The 18,813-nt window shown below is 37.6% G+C and overlaps 1 protein-coding gene across 1 annotated transcript in view; it reads left to right on the forward strand.

The window, feature by feature from the left end:
* Nucleotides 1–1,403: 1,403 nt before the first annotated feature.
* Nucleotides 1,404–18,813, forward strand: part of LOC124794905 — a 175,112-nt gene continuing 157,702 nt past the window's right edge. The window contains exons 1-2 of the mRNA XM_047258605.1: nt 1,404–1,751; nt 1,924–2,051. The gene's annotated coding sequence lies outside the window, so the exon portion shown is untranslated. The remainder of the gene's footprint in view (nt 1,752–1,923; nt 2,052–18,813) is intronic.

An 18,813-nucleotide genomic window follows, 5' to 3' on the forward strand; every position in this document is an offset into this window, starting at 1 on the left:
TTAAGTCCTATTGTGCTTAGAGCCAACTGAACCATTTTTGAACTAGTAGCACTTTTCCACCTGGAGATCATACAGTTTTCGCTTCAGTGGACCTATCTCCATACAGTACCTCTCAACCCTTGCGTTTATTGCAGACTTTCATTGCCATGTTCTTGGGTGTCTGTTGGTTGAGTTGTAAGTGATGTGATGAAAGCACGAAATTTTATTCGTGTCTAGTGTTGTACATATCTTTGATATTTTTTTCAGTTAGCTCAGGATTACTGTGTAAAAAGATGATAATCTCAGACATGTACAATGTACAGAAAGGCTGCATTTTTAGGTCCCTGTATGTTCTTCGAGAGGCAGCACACATTTTTCTAACAATTCTTTTTTGAAGTAGCAGGAGTCGTGACATGTGGCTTGAATTCCCCCCAAAAATTAAACCAGTCTAGTTATACCACTTTCCTGCTTTTTATGTCCGTTACACCAGACAGCATTTACAGTGCAAAAGTAAGGCTGTTTACTGAATAACTAAATAATCTATATGTGCTGACCAGCTTAGATTTTTGTCCAAGTTTACTCACCAGAATTTGATGGACTGAGCTTCTTCAATGAATTAATATTTATGTACGATGCTGATGTCACTGATTTTTAATTGTTTGGTTTTAAACTGAGTAAATAGGGTCTTGGAAATATTAATTTTAAGACCATTTTGTTGAAAGCTTATATCTAGGTTGCTTAATGTGGTCATCACAGCATCCAGCATTTCCCATAAGTTTTCTTTTTCAATAAGTACTGACTTATCGTCGGCAAACCTCATTGGTTGGGCACTGGTTTTGTGAGGTAAATCATTTATGTAAGAGATAAACAAAATTGTCCCTGCGATTGAGCCTTCAGGAAATCCTTGTGAAAGGCACTGAGATGCATAATTTGTGGTATTCGATGTTATTGGTACCTTTTGCTTCCTGTTTGTCAGATAACTCCTGAGCCACTGTACGGCATTTTGTCTGATGCCCTGCCCGTCTACATTATGGAGTAGATGCCGTGATTCACTCAGTCGAATGGCTTTCTAAAGTCGCAAAAGATATCTTTCACATTACTGCTTTTGTCTAATGATGAGCTGATTTTTTCAATGAACTCATTAATTGCATTCATCGTGCTTTTCCCTTTTTGGAACCCTCATTGGTTTTTGAGAATAACATCATGTTTTTCGATAAAATTTGCTATCTGTACTGCAGCTATTTTTTCATATACTTTGTATAATACTGATACTGTTACAAAACATCATGTTGAATGTAATATTATTTTAATTAACTTGCCCTTCTGGTAAACTAAAACAAGTACTTACATAAATGCAAGTTCGATTCTAAACAACAATAGATGCAAAATATCTGTACGTATGAACTGCTTTGGGCACGCTTGTTTTGGTTTACGTTGATGGCGGTGACTTATTAGGCATCAGATTGAATTTGTATTTATTACCAGTCGAATGTTAGGAAAAGAGCATCAAATTATATTCGTGCGAGAGAAGCGAAATATATACGGAAGGAAGCTTCGATTGAGCGTAATACAACACACTGCAACAGATTTGTGCTTTGAATACATATTAAGTGATTTGCGTGGAGCCAGTAAAAATCAGGTACTCCTTACAACCGTAATTGTGTTGGTACTCCTCACCGAAAGTCATTTTCATCTTGATATTTGCTTCGTCGTTGCACTATGGTTGGCATTAATCAGCCTTATTTTTAATTTGCTATGGAGTGTAACATCTGGTGAGTAAAAGATTATAGTTATTTTCAAATACGGATATAAGTTCCGAAAAAAGTGACTAACGCCATCTAAATACCAACAAAAAAATTGACAGAGTTATTGTAAAGCTTTAGGTTGCCATTGAATACATTGTTGCCCGAAAGATAACACGTTTTACGTATGCCATTTTTGTAGAGGCTCTACTGGTTGTTGGTTCATTTGGATTACAACTTACAACCACATATAGATGTGGCCATGAGATGACACATTTTATTCCTTGGTGTGCTGTCGGAGATATTGTCATCAATGAAGCTATAACACTGGTAAGTGACTCATTTGGTGATAGCGGTAGATCATTTTTGATTATAGGGTGTACTGGGCGTAACTGTTACCATAGCAAAAAATTTGTAGTATTTCAGTAAGTTGTTCCTAGCTGTAGATGAAAGAATCACAATGAAATTATGAAAAGAACAGAGCCAGTTTGTCTAAATGCAAGAGCATAAGTATTATTTCATTAGTACCACAACTATTACTGTTGGAAGAAATTTTAAGAATGAAGCTAATGTAGTAGTTAACTGGTTCTAGGAAAAGTTGTATTAAAGGAAAAAAGATTTGAAAATGATCAAAAAGGAAAAAATGATGGTAAAATCATATGGCTACTATATTATGACAGTTTTGGATAGGGGGACTTTCAACTATTTTTGCATAAGGAACAGTAAAGCTTGGGCATGAACTACTACTGCTAACGTTCCAGAACAATTGCTTGATTCTCTGCTTTACTTTGTGTAGTGTGTTGCCCATTACTTTCTTTTTTTATGTGGAAATGAATGAAGAGACTGTTTCTGGTCCATAAAGGGATTCGAGAGTGGCCCCCAGAAGGTATCAGCAACCCCTATACCATATGTCAGTTCCTCTTTTGTAGATGCACAGAACATGGACCTACATTGCCAGGCCTGTTAGAGGTAGGCGGGGCATATTCTCTTGCACCTCTTCTCCCACCATGGTCAGAGTTCAAATTCATTTATGCCCATGGATGACTGCCATAATATAGGACCACATATTACCTTGTTTTCATTCTACATCCTACAGCTACTTAAATACTCTGAAAGTCGCCCGATGGTGTGTCATTATGGCATCACTACTCTTTCTCACCTCCCCTCATGCTTAGAAAGGGAGATTGTTTTTAAGCTACCATATTGTTGTTGTTTTCAGTGAAAGATTAGTTTCATTCATCTCTCCACGCTAGTGTGCAGGCCCCTTCATCCCCGCTTAACTGCAATAGCCTGCACCTCTTGAACCTGCCTGTTACAGCCAATCTTGGTCTATGCCAACATTTTTTGCCAGTAAAAGCCTAGGTCAGGGTCAGTGGTGTACTTATACATATTTTCGTACAGCAGCAATGTTGTCAGCTTTGCCATGAGGTATGAGGGGAACAAAAAGGGAGTGTGTCAGCTACCAGTTCTGTGCTGGTGGTGAAAGAGCATGGACAACCAACATGATTTGAAGCTAGATACAAAGGATGAGGGAATATTGCCACATTTCACATCAATACACCACAGTGTCATAAAAACGTAACACATTGGAGGGGAGGGGGGAGACAGTGACCGTCCAGGTTGTAAATTTAATTGCTACTCCTTTTCACTCACAGCAATTCAAACAGTGCTATTAGATCCCAACCTAACCACATCTTCTTAATTAGTAACAAATATTGCGGAGAAGATCAAGTATTCATGAAACAGATAAGAAGAGAATGGTTTCATTTCTGACACTAGAAATTCATAGCCTCTTTCACTGCTTCTTATTGCTTACATGAAACTGGTGGATTTCCAACCCATGAACAGTAGAGAAACACTACTGTGACTGCTGCTGTCCCTGATGTAGACTTCAGGCATTTTTATATAAAACACTTCTTCTTTCACTGCCAAGTGAACTATACTGTGGTGTCTCAGGATGGGTCTCATCAACCTATCGATTCTTTCAGTCACTTCGTATCATAAAACTCTTTTCTCCCTGTTCAGTTCAGTAGTAACATCACGGTTCAAAAGATTCTATTCTTTCCCTTTCTGTATCATTTATAATTAACATTTCCTTCCATGTAAGGTTACACTCCAAACAAACATTCCTGCAAAAAAGACTAACTAAACACTTAAATGTATATATGCTGTTATATTTGATGTTTCTGGATATTGCAAGCCTGCATTGTATACCCTCTTTAGTTCTGCTATTGTTAGTTATTTTGCTGCCCAAATTGCAGTATTAGTTTTGGGGAATACGTAAGTGTCCGATTCCACTCGTCTGCTTTGACCCACGACATCATCAATATGGCGGAAATGGCTATTCTAAGCGTCTCCAGTATGACGCCTATGATATCACTACATACACATGAGAACAAACACGAAAATAGGTATAAATGAGACACTAACATCTCCCTCCAAAAATACAATCAAATTGACAGGGCAACTGCGGGAAATTGGGGGTTTTAGGGATGGGACAAGTTAAATATAACAGTAAAAAAACACACCACAATCCCAAAACACAAGATGAACAAAAAAAAAAAAAAAAAACACAAGATGAACAAAAAAAAAAAAAAAAAAAAAAAAATCTACAGGAATCGGACACTTCCCTTGACCAATATAGGTCAATGGCAGATGACGATACCAAAACACCAATGCCCACAGCAATAAACTATGGAAATTGGAATCGGACATTTCCCTTGAACCACAGCTGACTGTACCAAAACACCTATACCTACATATAAAAATATGAAAATAGGAATTGGTCATTTCCCTTGACCTATATAGGTCCACTGTAACTACTGATATGAAAAAACCAACACCTACAATACGAAAAACCAAAACAAAACCACAACACTTCAAAAATTAAAAACTCAAATGTCCCTACGTAAATTAAAACTCATTCAATACACAATAAATACGCAAAACATTACAACTCGAGAAAAATAAAAAATAGACCCAAAAAAAAAAAATTACTTACCACCAACAAATTTCAGCCGGCCATCACACACACACACACACACACACACACACACACACACAGACACACAGAGAGAGAGAGAGAGAGGACGCCATCAAACACAACAAGACGACATCTACAAAAACAACCAACTCAAACTCCGCACCATAATGAACTGCAGTCCCTTTACACTTCTTTTACTTTTGTTGACATTCATCTTACTACATCTTTTCAATGCACTAGCTATTCCACTCCATTGCTCTTCTTAGTCTCTGATACAATTAAGTCAGCAAACTTAATTTTTTTTCTCCTCCTTAAACTTTCCTTTACTAATTGTTCCACTCAGGTCTTAACTACACCTTCAGTTACATGTCCTTTTCTTGTGATAAGTGTAGCCTGATTTCTTTACAAGTTGTAGATATAAAATTTCACTTCCCATAATTTGTCCCTGATAACTTAAGAATTTAGTAGCTGTTATTTCCCTGCTTCTCTGTCTGAGGTCAGTTGGCATAGTGTAGGTGTATGTAGAATTAAGTAACATTTTGCCCCACTATGCATGGAATATACACACACTTTTAACAGCTACCTACTCCGTGATGCACTACACCTGTCTCATAGAGTTGGTGACTTGATTGTCGAACAGATCTCTTAACACTTTCATGCTTACTAAATGAACATATGATCTTCATTTTATCTTCTATACCTTCTATTAATACTGCCTGGTGAGAGTCCCAAACTGACAAGTAATACTCACGTATACATTGAACAAGTTTTTTTGCGCCTTTTCCGCTGAAGGTCGCTAACATTTTGGAAGGCCTAACAGTTATGTAGTAGAGGAACTCCCTTGCATTTATCATAGTTTATTTACCATGCATGTACATAATATGCATCAAAATACCTGTTGGAGTCTTATACATTAAGTAGTATGGCACGCAGTTTTTTTTTGGGGGGGGGGGGGGTTGTCTGCTTTCACACTGTAGCCTACATTTCCTTAAGATTCTTCCAATAAAACTGTCAGACATTTGCTTTTTCTGCCACTTGTTATATTTAATGATTTTGCTTAAGGTTGTTACTCTTAAATATTTTACAGTTACTACTGTTTCTAGTGATTTATCACAAGTAGTGGTGTAATCAGCCTCCTCAGTGGTTGCAGAATGTCGCGCTCAGCAGCATGTCCTCTACTTCCTGCCACTGTACTTTACTAGTTCACACTGTATCTAACTTCAACCTACCTATTTTCCCTTTTAAATTCTCTAACCTACCTACCTACCTACCCGATCACACAGACTAACATTGGTGGCTGATTGATCTCACGTTGTCACATTAGCAAATGTGGCCTTGCTGTGTTGGTATTATGAACAGCTGATAGCATTGGGAAATTGTAGCCGTTATTTTTCCAGAGGATATGCAACTCTACTGTTTGGTTCAAATGATGATGGTATCCTCTTGTGTAACATATTCCCTGTTGAGATCCCCAGGTGGGGACTAGTCAGGCAGATGCTGTCATCAATAAAAAGAAAACTCTCATTCTATAGGGCAGTGTGTGCACTGTTAGTTTGTGTGATTGTATAAGTAGGTAGGTTAGAGAATTTAAAAGGGGAAATAGGTAGGTTGAAGTTAGATACAGTGTGAACTGGCAAAGTACAGTGGCAGGAAGTTTAAGACATGCTGCTGAGCACAACATTCCGTAGTTTAATAGCTGCTTGATGAACAGTGCCATCTAGATACTTCCCGCAGCACAAAATTTTCTGATCCACACAGATGGGAGTTATTGTTGCAAAATATCCTTTACTCAAAGAATGCTCCTGGCCTCAATCTCTGCTAACCCACTGCACCCACACCCTCTGCCTAGCAGTCTCCCATCTGTCTGTCCATTCATCCCCTTCCAATCTACTCCTTTGTGTCATCATTGTCATGCACCTCATGAACTCATTGGGCACAGTGCGTCACATTCTTATCCTGTGGATCTGCTGCCTCTCCCTCCCACATTCTCATCTCTCATGCCTGCTGCCTCCCTCCTGGCCATCAGCTACTCCTTCAGCATTTGATGAGTTGTCGCCTTTACTCCTAAATTATTTACATTCAGCCAGAACTTTCCTTACCATATTAATAGCCTTTAATAGTTCGGCAATTGCATTTGGGCCGACCGCTGTGGCCGAGCGGTTCTAGGTGCTTCAGTCTGGAACCACACGACCGTTACGGTCGCAGGTTCAAATCCTGCCTCAGGTGTGGATGTGTGTGATGTCCTTAGGTTAGTTAGGTTTAAGTAGCTCTAAGTTCTAGGGGACTGACAACCTCTTATGTTAAGTCCCATAGTGCTAAGAGCCAATTGCATTTGGCTATCTCATAAGGATGTGTATCACTAAAATACGTCAGATATGAAAAGGACACACAAGCACATGTGTAGTAACACAAAGGACACATTCTAATACGAGGATGGACACTGGAAAAATGCATTTTTCTGCAGAATAGCTTGCTTATAAGACACATGGACACCTATACGTAAATACTAATATAGTGTGTGAAATCCTAACCAATTGTAATATTAAGCATAGGCTACATAAAAAGAAGGGAATATTTAATATTGTTGCTTGTGAAAGAGTTTCTGAAGAATGCGAACAAGTGGGTTCTTGAAGAAATATGAATAACATCTGTCAAAGTTCCGCTTAGAAAACTCAAAAAAATATGAACTGCTTTCAGGTTGAAAAAGGTTTGAATATTCTTCATACCTAACATAGTGCTGCTATAGATGCCACAGATATGTAAAGAATTGAAAGACAGTTTGTTTCTAAATTAAGGTCAAGGGACTTGAATGAATTGTTGTTACTAGAGACAGCAGTATCACAGCTTATACTCTCTGTTGCATTTTAATGTATAGGACTAGGTCTAGAATGGTAACTGGACTTGGAATGAAAATAAATAATGTGCTCATCACATAAAATTTCACCCACCTGGATTTATTGTTTGTTTATGAATTCTGCATTGATCAGATTTCAGAAAACCATGGCTTCTTTCTTTAAGGTTTCAGGCCAGAGTAATTTATTCTACTTTAGTTGCTCTTTGTTTCTTTTCTTCTGTGAGTTATGTATACAACAAAAGAGGGGAACCAGTGTAAGCAATGTCTTTGCCTTATCATTTGCTGCTAAAGTGAAAATAACTACATGGACAAACTGAAGCATTTATGATTGTGTTACTATTGGGGGTGGGGGACCTGGCACCCCTGCTGATAGTAGTGTGGCATTTCAGGTTGATGACCATCCACCTAAAAGTGGAACAGTTGAGGACATGCCCCCAACCTCCTTAAACTAAGGAATCTCTCTACAATGCACAGTTGATACCACAGGATTGTCTGGGGAAAATATTGTAACACAGTCAACATACCTGACCTCGCTCTTAGAATCCAGGCAAAGTCTGAGTTGCTTCCAGTGAGATTCAGGATATTGCTCACCCATATATCATTGTATACCACTGGAAATGGTGGTACGACAGGTTTTTATGAGTGGATAATGCTATACAGGTTATTTTCTATGATATTTCAAAGATATGCTTTGCAAAATATTGTTGAACAGTTTCAGAAATATGGCTTTTAGGCACTACTACTCCTATGATAAGGTTCCTCCTTTTCAGGTTATTTTTTAGGTGCTGAGTTGCTGATAAGAAAGGCATGAATAAGAAAATGTGCTCCTGAAGGATCTATTTTAAGTGAAATATTCTGCTGTAGTTACTGCAATATAGTACACAACAGGATCTCCAGTACTGTCCAGGAATTGTGTGCTGTCTTTCAATGTTGCATTAATAATAATAAATAATTTTAAGTGACTCCATGGCCTGGGCAAGTCTTTGAATTGAACACCACTTCGGTGACTTGCGTATCCCGAATCTTCCCCAGTTGTCCGAATGGAGAAAGGGGACTTACAGTTTAACATCTAATCCAAACCATGTTATTTCTGGTGACTCCCCACATCATTGAGAGGCAAATGCTAGGTTAAAACACATATTGAAAAAACTGTGGTCCAACCAGGATTCGATCCCATAACCTCTTGGTTTCATAGCATGCGCTTTACCAAGCCCAACAAGAATTTGAGAGCTACAGAAAAGAATATAGTGATTGGGTAGGGAAGCAAGTACCACAGATTTTAAGTAGTCATCAATAGAAGTCTGTGTACAAGAGTTTTAAGTGTCCTAGATTATTTTTAATCTATCTGTATCGCAGATAAAGGAAAGTGTCCTCAGTTTTAAACTTATGGTGAGCTTTGTGAAAATCACTTCTGATGTCAAGCTTATGTTGTTGCTGTTGGAATAATTTAAAGGCCAAAACACATTCAGCAAATTATAATGCCTTAGCTGTCAATAATGAGAAGCAGACATAACATACATGCTTCAGTTCTACAAGGCCTTTATCCAATCCTAGCAAGACTGTGATACACGGTGTAAGGTTCATCTAGGCCAATGTATTGGAAAAAGTCACTCATACTCATCCACTCCCACTTGCCCATTCTCACTCACTGCCTCAGCCCATCCCATTGTCATTATGTCTTTGTGTGTCTCTGTCACTGCCCCATCTTACAGCCACAATCCCCTTTGTTCTGTTCTACTAATACTGTGCCCTCTCACTATCAATGTCTCTCTCTTGCTCTCTCTCTTACTGCTACTGTCTCCGTATTCATCCCTTCCCAATGTTAGTGTTTCTTCTCACTTCATTATTTCTCTCTTCCTCATTGTTATTGTCATAAATTCTGTCTCTCATTACTGCTTGCCCTCTCCCACTTTTACTTTCTCCTCTTTATTCCTCTCCCACTGGCATTGTCTCCTTCACTCTTTTTCTTGCACTGTTGTGTCACTGTCAACTATGTCCCACTGCCCACCATGTCTCTCTCTTTCTCTCAGACTGCAATTGTCTCCTTCACTCTTTCTATACCACTGCCAGTGCAGATTACCTTCATCCTTTATACTTTTCCGCCTCTAATGCATATTAACTTCACTCTTTATACTTTTTCATCTCTTTCCCATTGCCACTGTCTCCCTCTCAGCACGAAAAAGTGCAGATGCATTTGCATACCCCTCTTGGTGAGAGACAAGATTCTCTTGTATTGGTCAAGGCTTCTTCTCAAGAAGTCCTCCCACCCCCACCGCAGGAAATGTTTCTACAATTTTCCAGTTATTACTTTATGCATTGCAAGGTAATCAGTAATGAAAAGTGTACCTTTTCATTAATTATTGTATGCGTGTCTAGGTCACCAAATTTTTTTCTTTATTTTTAACTTCTTGTGGCACATTTAAGTTCCCCCATCATCAGATACAGGGTAAGATGAAATAGACACACATGCATTGAGGCGAAGTAGTGAGGCTGAGTAACACACCTTTAATGTCAGTAGATTCCATTACAACATCAATTCCCAGGCAGTACAACATGTTATAAGGTAAACCATCTCTACCACAAAATGCATATGATAACAGGCTAACTGTCATTTGCAATGCTTATTACAAGTAAATGTGTCACTTAACTTTCATTATACAAAAAAAATGGTAAAGTAGCCATAAATATATGGGCATAACAGTTACATTTCAGTGCTGCTCAGATTCTAATGTAGGAAGTGACCACAGGGGTTTGGTATAATGCTCCTCTTTTTTTTTTTTTTTTTTTTTTTTAAAAAAAAAAAAAAAAAAAAAAGGAGCACCATTTCAAATCGCATTAAGTCCTCAGATCATAAATGACATATGCCAAAATTCTCAGTGGCGGCAGCAGCTTGGTATTTGGATTATGTTCCAGAGTGAGTCATGATTGAAATCATTTCCCAATGAATTAAGGCACCATTTTAATTTTTAAATTGCACTTAATACGTTTTGAACCAGTTCACTGAACAAAATACATTTTGATCCAATCGTTTTCTCACATAACATGATTTGAAATGTTCATTTCCATTTTTTGTTGATTTTATTATTTGACACAGCCCATCACATAAGAAAATAAAGTTATTAACAAGTTGACAGTAGATAAATGTGTTGCACTCTTGCACTTAGTCCTTCTTCCTTGTTCAAATAGTCATAGTCATCATCTGAAGATTCGGCCTATCAGATTCATCTGATGTCACCTCCATGTTGAGTGCTGAAACATAAAATTGCAAACTACCAACCTCTTTCAAGTTGTCTGTGAATCTTGTGTGTAGCAGGTTATCAACATTGTTTCTTAGTGTCACCTTTCTTCAGTCACTCTGTTAATTTCTTTAATCTCTATCCAGTTTCTTAAAATTCTTGGCAAGTGTCTTGTAGTCTCATACAAACCATTATTTACCTAGAAATTTAACAACTACCGCAGCCTGATAAATCTCTTGGTGTTCCTCAAGTCTGATGATGTCTGAGAACTTATGAAGAGACTTTTCTGCAATGCCAAAAACCCTGTCTGTGGGTGAAAATGAATATCCACTCACAGGAAAGAATACAATAATCATAGAAATGTTAGCATGTACTTTTGTTTTGAATCCAATAAACTAGATCATCAATAACAAGTGTTCTTGTTTTGGCCCTTCCATCAGTCTGCAGAGAGCCTGGTACAAGTGATTGAATTATCAAAATTTACCTCATCTAGTAATGAGGTAATGCCAGATGACATCTGATTTGCATCTCTTCCAGCCTCAGTCTCATTCCAAGCATAAAATTTTGGTTCAGGACACACAATGCGTAAAATGATATTTGATGCAAATATGATGCTTCATCAGTCGATGATTTAGGCCATGGTTGTACCTGCAGCAAAAAAGAGAGAGAGAGACATTGTGACATTGTCTCCTTCATAAGTCTGTGAAAATCCTTTGTGTGAACGTTAGAAGAGTATGTTTATGTTCAATTCTGCTGGAAGATAAAGCCTATAACTTCTATTCCTTCTGTAACATGATTACCTTTCTTGTAACCAAGAAATAAATGCAGTCATGATTTCTCTTTTTGCACCAAACAGAGCACTTTTCTGCTGCCGCCTCTCTTTTCTCAGATACCGCCACCATTCTCAACAGCTTCTGATATGTTATTAATCCCAGTCAGACCGGAAAACTCAAGGAGCTCACAGATGAACTAAATAAACAAAAAATTTTAATAACTGGGATCCAAGAAATGAGAAACACCACAGAGGACCCATTCGAATCACAAGGATACAGAATTTATAATGGGAAACCAGGACTGAGGGCAATGAAACAATGTCCCCAGTTTGGAACAGGGTTTTTAGTAAAAATAATAGATTCAGTAACGGATTTCCAAGCAGTATCACCAATAATTGCGACTAGCTTTAAAACAATGAATAAAACCTATACAATAATAAATGCTCATGCCCCAACAAATGAAAAAAATTGTCTAACAAAAACAAAGGAAGAGGTAGATAAATTTTGGCACCTTCTAGAACAAACTGTGAACAGAGTAAATAAAAAGAATGTAAAAATATTATTGGGAGATTTCAATGCTCAGTTGGGAAAAGAAAGGAAATATAAAGATATAATTGGAAAATGGAGTCCACATAAATTTACGAACAAAAATGATCAAAGACTTGTGGAACTCTGCAGAGAACACAACCTTATATCTAAATCAACATACTTTAAGAGGAAGCCAAGTAAACTTAAAACATGGAAACATCCAAACTGGAGGAAAGGGGAGTGGCAGCTAGACCATGTCTGCATGGACAAAAATTTTCATAAGGAGGTCCACAATGTTAAAGTACTGAGAGGAGTAGACACAGGCTCAGACCATTATATAGTTAAAATTAAAATCAAATTCACTCCGTTAAAGAAGAGGACCTGAAAAACTAATAAAATAAAAAGGAGATTTGACCCACACCAGCTAATTAAAAATAATAAATACCAACAAATAACACAAACCATCAAATTAACAGACGATCTAGAACAACTAGTGCCTAATCTTAAAAAAGAAGCAGAGAATCTAGCTCCCTTGAACCCCCGAAGGAAACATGCATGGTGGACATCAGAATGTGACAAATTCCATGAAGATAGACACCAAGCATAGTTAAAGTTTCAAACACATAAAACTGAAGATAATGCCATTAACCTAAAAAATGAAAGAAAAAACTTCACACAGAATATTAGAAGAATCAAGAGAGGATTCCATAAAGATATTATAAACTCTATAGAAGGTAATTATCATGAAACCAACTCCAGGAACTACTATAAAATCTTTGGGAAACAACTACAACAATATGAGGCCCCTACACTAATACTGAAAGATGAAGATGGGACACACAGTAACAAGGAAAATGCAGAAATCTGGGCAAAAGCATTTAACAAACTTCTGAATTGCGAGGTACCCAAAGAACCCTCACAAATCAACATAAAAGCCCCAATAAAAACCAAACCTAACAAACTAGACCCTCCAACTTTCCAAGAAGCAGAAAAAATTCTTAAAAGAACAAAAAAAATTATAAGGCATGTGGAGAAGATCAGGTTTTTGTTGAAATGTGGAAATATGCAAGTGACACAGTCAAGACCTCCTTACATCTACATCTACATTGATACTCCGCAAGCCACCCAACGGTGTGTGGCGGAGGGCACTTTACGTGCCACTGTCATTACCTCCCTTTCCTGTTCCAGTCGCGTATGGTTCGCGGGAAGAACGACTGTCTGAAAGCCTCCGTGCGCGCTCTAATCTCTCTAATTTTACATTCGTGATCTCATCGGGAAGTATAAGTAGGGGGAAGCAATATATTCGATACCTCATCCAGAAACGCACCCTCTCGAAACCTGGCGAGCAAGCTACACCGCGATGCAGAGCGCCTCTCTTGCAGAGTCTGCCACTTGAGTTTATTAAACATCTCCGTAACGCTATCACGGTTACCAAATAACCCGGTGACGAAACGCGCCGCTCTTCTTTGGATCTTCTCTATCTCCTCCGTCAACCCGACCTGGTACGGATCCCACACTGATGAGCAATACTCAAGTATAGGTCGAACGAGTGTTTTGTAAGCCACCTCCTTTGTTGATGGACTACATTTTCTAAGCACTCTCCCAATGAATCTCAACCTGGTACCCGCCTTACCAACAATTAATTTTATATGATCATTCCACTTCAAATCGTTCCGTACACATACTCCCAGATATTTTACAGAAGTAACTGCTACCAGTGTTTGTTCCGCTATCATATAATCATACAATAAAGGATCCTTCTTTCTTACACATGGCTCTAACAAAAATTTTGGTAACAGAATGATTCCCCGAACATTGGACCACAGCTATCATCCACCCACTACACAAAAAGGGAGATAAGAGCAACCCAGACAACTACAGAGGAATCTCTCTTCTAGATTGCACATACAAAATTCTATCCAAGATCCTATATGAAAGAGTCAAGGAGCAATTAGAACAGGAGTTAGGGGAATATCTGGGAGGTTTCAGACCATGGAGAAGCTGTGCAGAGCAGATAATTAGTTTAAAATTGATTATGGCATACTACAAGAAACGGAACAAACCTTTGGCAATATCATTTGTAGATTTTAAGAAGGCATATGATTGTCTCCACAGACCTTCAGCATTAAAAATGTTAAGAAATCTAAGACTCCATCCAAAACTAATTAAAATAATACAACTCACTCTAACACCAAATCAAAAGTGAAGTTTAGAGGAGAAATTTCAGAACCGTTCCTTAAAAAAACAGGCTTAAGGCAAGGTGACTGCCTATCACCATTACTGTTCAACTGTGCACTGGAATACATAATGAGAGAATGGTACAAGGACAATCCAAAGGTGATAAGAATTGGAAGTGCAAAAGACGATATTATCTTAAACTGCTTGGGATTTGCTGATGATCTTGCTCTCCTAGCCAACACCGTTCAAGAAGCCAGGCAACAAGTGAAATCACCACAAGAAATAGCAGAGAAAGTAGGCCTTAGAATATCATTTGAAAAAATGGAAATTATGCTAACTGATCCACCACTTGCAAACAAAATTACAATAGGAGAACAGGAAATCAAAATTGTTGATAAATTTAAATATTTAGGCGAAATAATAACATGCAATCTAAATGAGAAGCCATCATGGCAGAATAGAATAAAAAAACTGAACTACGCAAATGACTTTACCAAAACTACATACAACAAAAAAGCCTATCTATAGATGCAAAGTTAAAACACTATAAAACAGTTACACAACCAGAAATAATGTACGCAGCTGAAACTATCTTCAAAACAATGAATACAGCAGAAATTGACAGAATACTAAAAATAGAAAGAAGAATAATTAGGACATGTATAAATAAACAATATAAAATGAATGGACATTGGAGAAGAGCATCAAATGAAACAGTAAATAAGAAAATAGAACCAGTCATGAGCACGATCAGGAAGAAACGCATCTCATTCTTTGGACATCTGATGAGAACTCCAGAAAACAGAATTAGTAAAAAAAGAATAGAAAAATTGTGGAATAGCAAGAGCGACATTAAATGGGTCACAGAAATTAAGGAAGATATAAAAGAACTCCAAATTACTGTAGATGACCTAAAAAACAAGAATACTGCAAGACCCGCAAACCAGACTACAAATGAAAATCAATAAAAGGAGTACAGGAAGAGTGGTCTCAGATGAAGCAAGAAAGAAAATATCTGAAAGAATGAAGAAATATTGGGCAGACAGAAGAGCAAAACACCTTTCATATAAGAATAGACTCTAATAATTATATTACCTAAATATCATATTAAGTTATTGTTGAGCCAAATTGTATCCCTGTGTAACAACTTGTTTACAACTTTGTATTTTTGACTAGAGTGATCCAATGAAGGCCATAAAATAAATAATAATAAAAAACAATTCCTCTTGCTAAAATCTGTTGGTGAGCTTAGATGTACTGTACAATAATATTAAATTTTCCTTACAACAGAAGGATAAGATGTGTAACGCTTATTGTTCTACAATGAGTTATTCAACTATTTATGGTGGGATGGTGATGATGTCTCAGAAACAACATAGCAGTTTAACAGTTTAGTAACAGTATTATAAACACACTGCAAACTACCTAATACAACACAACAATGGAATTTTGACTCCACTCTCCTGCATAATGCTTTCCAGTTCTTCATGGTTTTGGAGATTTAACTTTCATTACATAACTGCATCTGCAGTCTTGTTCCACTTCATTCAGAACACTATAAACTTTATTTTTTGCTTTTGCTGGGTAGAGTCCACTCCCACACATTAGCCTGCCTTCTTTGTGGTTACAAGGCAGCTCAAAATTACTTAAATGATGCCAGTTTCAGTAATGAAAATGAAACGTGTCTCCTCGTGTCTTAACTGCAGATGGTAAATTAAAGTATAAAAACATGCATTTATGCAATCTTTCCCACGCGAATAACCCATCACGCACCAGTGTTACAAATTGCACAGAAAATAATCAGTCATAAAATAATCAGGTCTTATTACTTTTTGAGCTTTCGTTTATCCTGTCTTTTAGTTTTTGAAGATCCAGTTCTCATTCTACCTCCTTTTGATCAGTCTCTCATGGGTAAATAGACCTCCACAGTGATAGAAAGTGCACAGTCATGCAGTGAACCTCATAGTGTGTGAACTGCAAAATGAAAATAGCAGGCCGGCCGCGGTGGTCATGCGGTTCTAGGCGCTCCAGTCCGGAGCCGCGCTGCTGCTACGGTCGCAGGTTCGAATCCTGCCTCGGGCATGGCTGTGTGTGATGTCCTTAGGTTAGTTAGGTTTGATTAGTTCTAAGTTCTAGGGGACTGATGACCACAGTTGTTGAGTCCCATAGTGCTCAGAGCCATTTGAACCATTTTTTGAAAATAGCAGGAACAGCCAACAAACAACAGAAGAGTAGGCTAATAATGCAGGCTAGTGCTACACACTATTGAAGTGTTCCCCTACTGCCATCTCCTATGTTAATTTTTGTGATCTGATCCACCATGTATCAGTTACTTTTAATATTATAAGGAAAAAAGTAGTTAATGTAACTCTTCCATCCGTACATATTGCAGCTCTCGTGCCAGTTTTTTATGTAACTAAAGTTAAATGATACATGTACTTGTAAGAAGTGTTGATATGTTGGATATTCCTGTTGCCATAAACATTGTTATACTGTCACTGATGCTGCCTAAAGGCAATGACTTTGCCTTATAACATGCATTACTGCCTAAGCCAGTTTAGGCCCAGATGTCATGAAATGTTTATAAGTGACAAGATACTGTGAATCGATATTAAAGGTGTGTTACTGAGCTTGACTGATTCATTGTAATGTACAAGTCTCTATTTTGTATTATATTGTATTCTTATGCCACAGATCTGGTGGTGGTGGGTTAGCCCAAAACACATCATGAGAAGCTGCAGCCAAGGCAAATTGTATAATCATTAGTGCCAGCATGGCATCCTCTCAAATACTTCTTATCTAATTTTTTGGTGTACCTTTTCACCCCAGAAGACACTGGCTCTAAACTTCTGGCATCTGAAATTGGTATCAGCTTTTTTGTTGCTGGAAGTTGCTCACCGCTGTTTTGTCTCTCATGTGACCCAGAACTCATTCATAGCAACAAACTGACACGAAAAATCAATCCGATTCCCTTCAGAATTGTCCATATACGCCTGAGAAATTTGTTTTCAAATTTTCCATCATCCGTCTTCTACAGCAGCCTCTTGTACTGAGTTATCTCGTTGCTAAATTTTAAATTAAAACATATCACACTCTTTCTTCTGATACACTTAAGACTTCAGTTATTTTTCTCTTTTAGTCACAAGCATCATATGAAGCACTTCTTAGTTGTTTTCCTATATGATTGGAGTTTCCCGATTTCTTTTGTGTGGATCATTTTCAAGAGAGATGTGGCATCCTTGAATTTGCCATCCATCTCTTAACTGTGGGAAATGGAACAGTAGACATCTTATAAACCATGGGTGAATGTCCACAACAATAATTTTGTAATGCTGGTGCATTCCAGTTTATTCATTTGAATACCAGGTGAAGCTGGTGAAGCGGACGAGCCTGTATTATTGTTCCACCTGCTAGTCACTGAAGTGGGAGGAAGTAGTTGTAACTAACCTTGGCATAAGTTTGGCTCATTATCCAGAAAGAGGACCTCCAGTTTGCAGTGTTTGTGTTTTATTTATTTCTGTACACCTCTATTTTTGCTAACAGTGAGACAAGTGTACAAATTTGTATTGTGTGTAGAGTCTGACCTTTTGTGTTAGTTATTGGGTTGGCCTATCATTTTCTGCCAAATGTTCATCAAGCAGCAGTGTCCTGATTCATAGTTTTAGTTTCTGTTTGGTTATCAAAATGTGATATTTTAATACGTGTTTTAAATTTAGATTTGAGTAAAAGTTGGAGAGAATACATGATTGCCTGACATGGTTTTTCTTCAGGTAATGTACAAAGTTTGGATGTTTTAACTATGAAGCAGTACTGGTAAAATTCTTATTGAGTGCTCTAATAACAAGTAATCACTACGGCTCCATTTCACAGTCATTGTCAATGTGATGACAACAGTGACGTCAGAAATAGAAAATAATTGTGCGGTATTAACTGTCAATGTTGAAAGATGAGATTCGTTTATATATTTGTCCTGTTAGAGCTTAAGTGTCAGTGCCTGTGTTAAAAATGTAGCTGGTTATGTACATGTAACTTGCCACACTAACTGGTTGCCACTCTTTAATGAACTGTATGTGATTTAAATATGGAAACGGAAATACACATTGGAATTTAAGTGTTTATGAAAGCTGCAGCAGTGATAGAATGAATGCTTCTGTGTGTGCTGTCTGTGTATTCATTTGTTAGCTTTCTTATGAAGAAGTTTCACAAACTTTGTTGATAACCTACATTTTTACATGCCTGTCTGCTACTCAGTGCCTGAGTTTATTCAGTGAATAGAGATTTAACCTCATGTAATACATTTCCATGCGTTCTAAGCTTTCCTTAGACCACCTTATCATTATTTAAATAGAATAATGGAAAATCCAGAATGGAATGTAACAATATTATGAAAAGGGTAGTTGCTACACTCACCATATAGTGGAGATGCGGAGCCGCAGATAGGCACAACAAAAAAAGACTGTCAGAAAGTAAGCTTTGGTCCAAGAAGGCCTTTGTCGAACATAGACGATGTACACACACACACACACACACACACACACAC

Source organism: Schistocerca piceifrons, chromosome 4 (genome assembly GCF_021461385.2).
Source record: "Schistocerca piceifrons isolate TAMUIC-IGC-003096 chromosome 4, iqSchPice1.1, whole genome shotgun sequence".
Classification (NCBI taxonomy): domain Eukaryota; kingdom Metazoa; phylum Arthropoda; class Insecta; order Orthoptera; family Acrididae; genus Schistocerca; species Schistocerca piceifrons.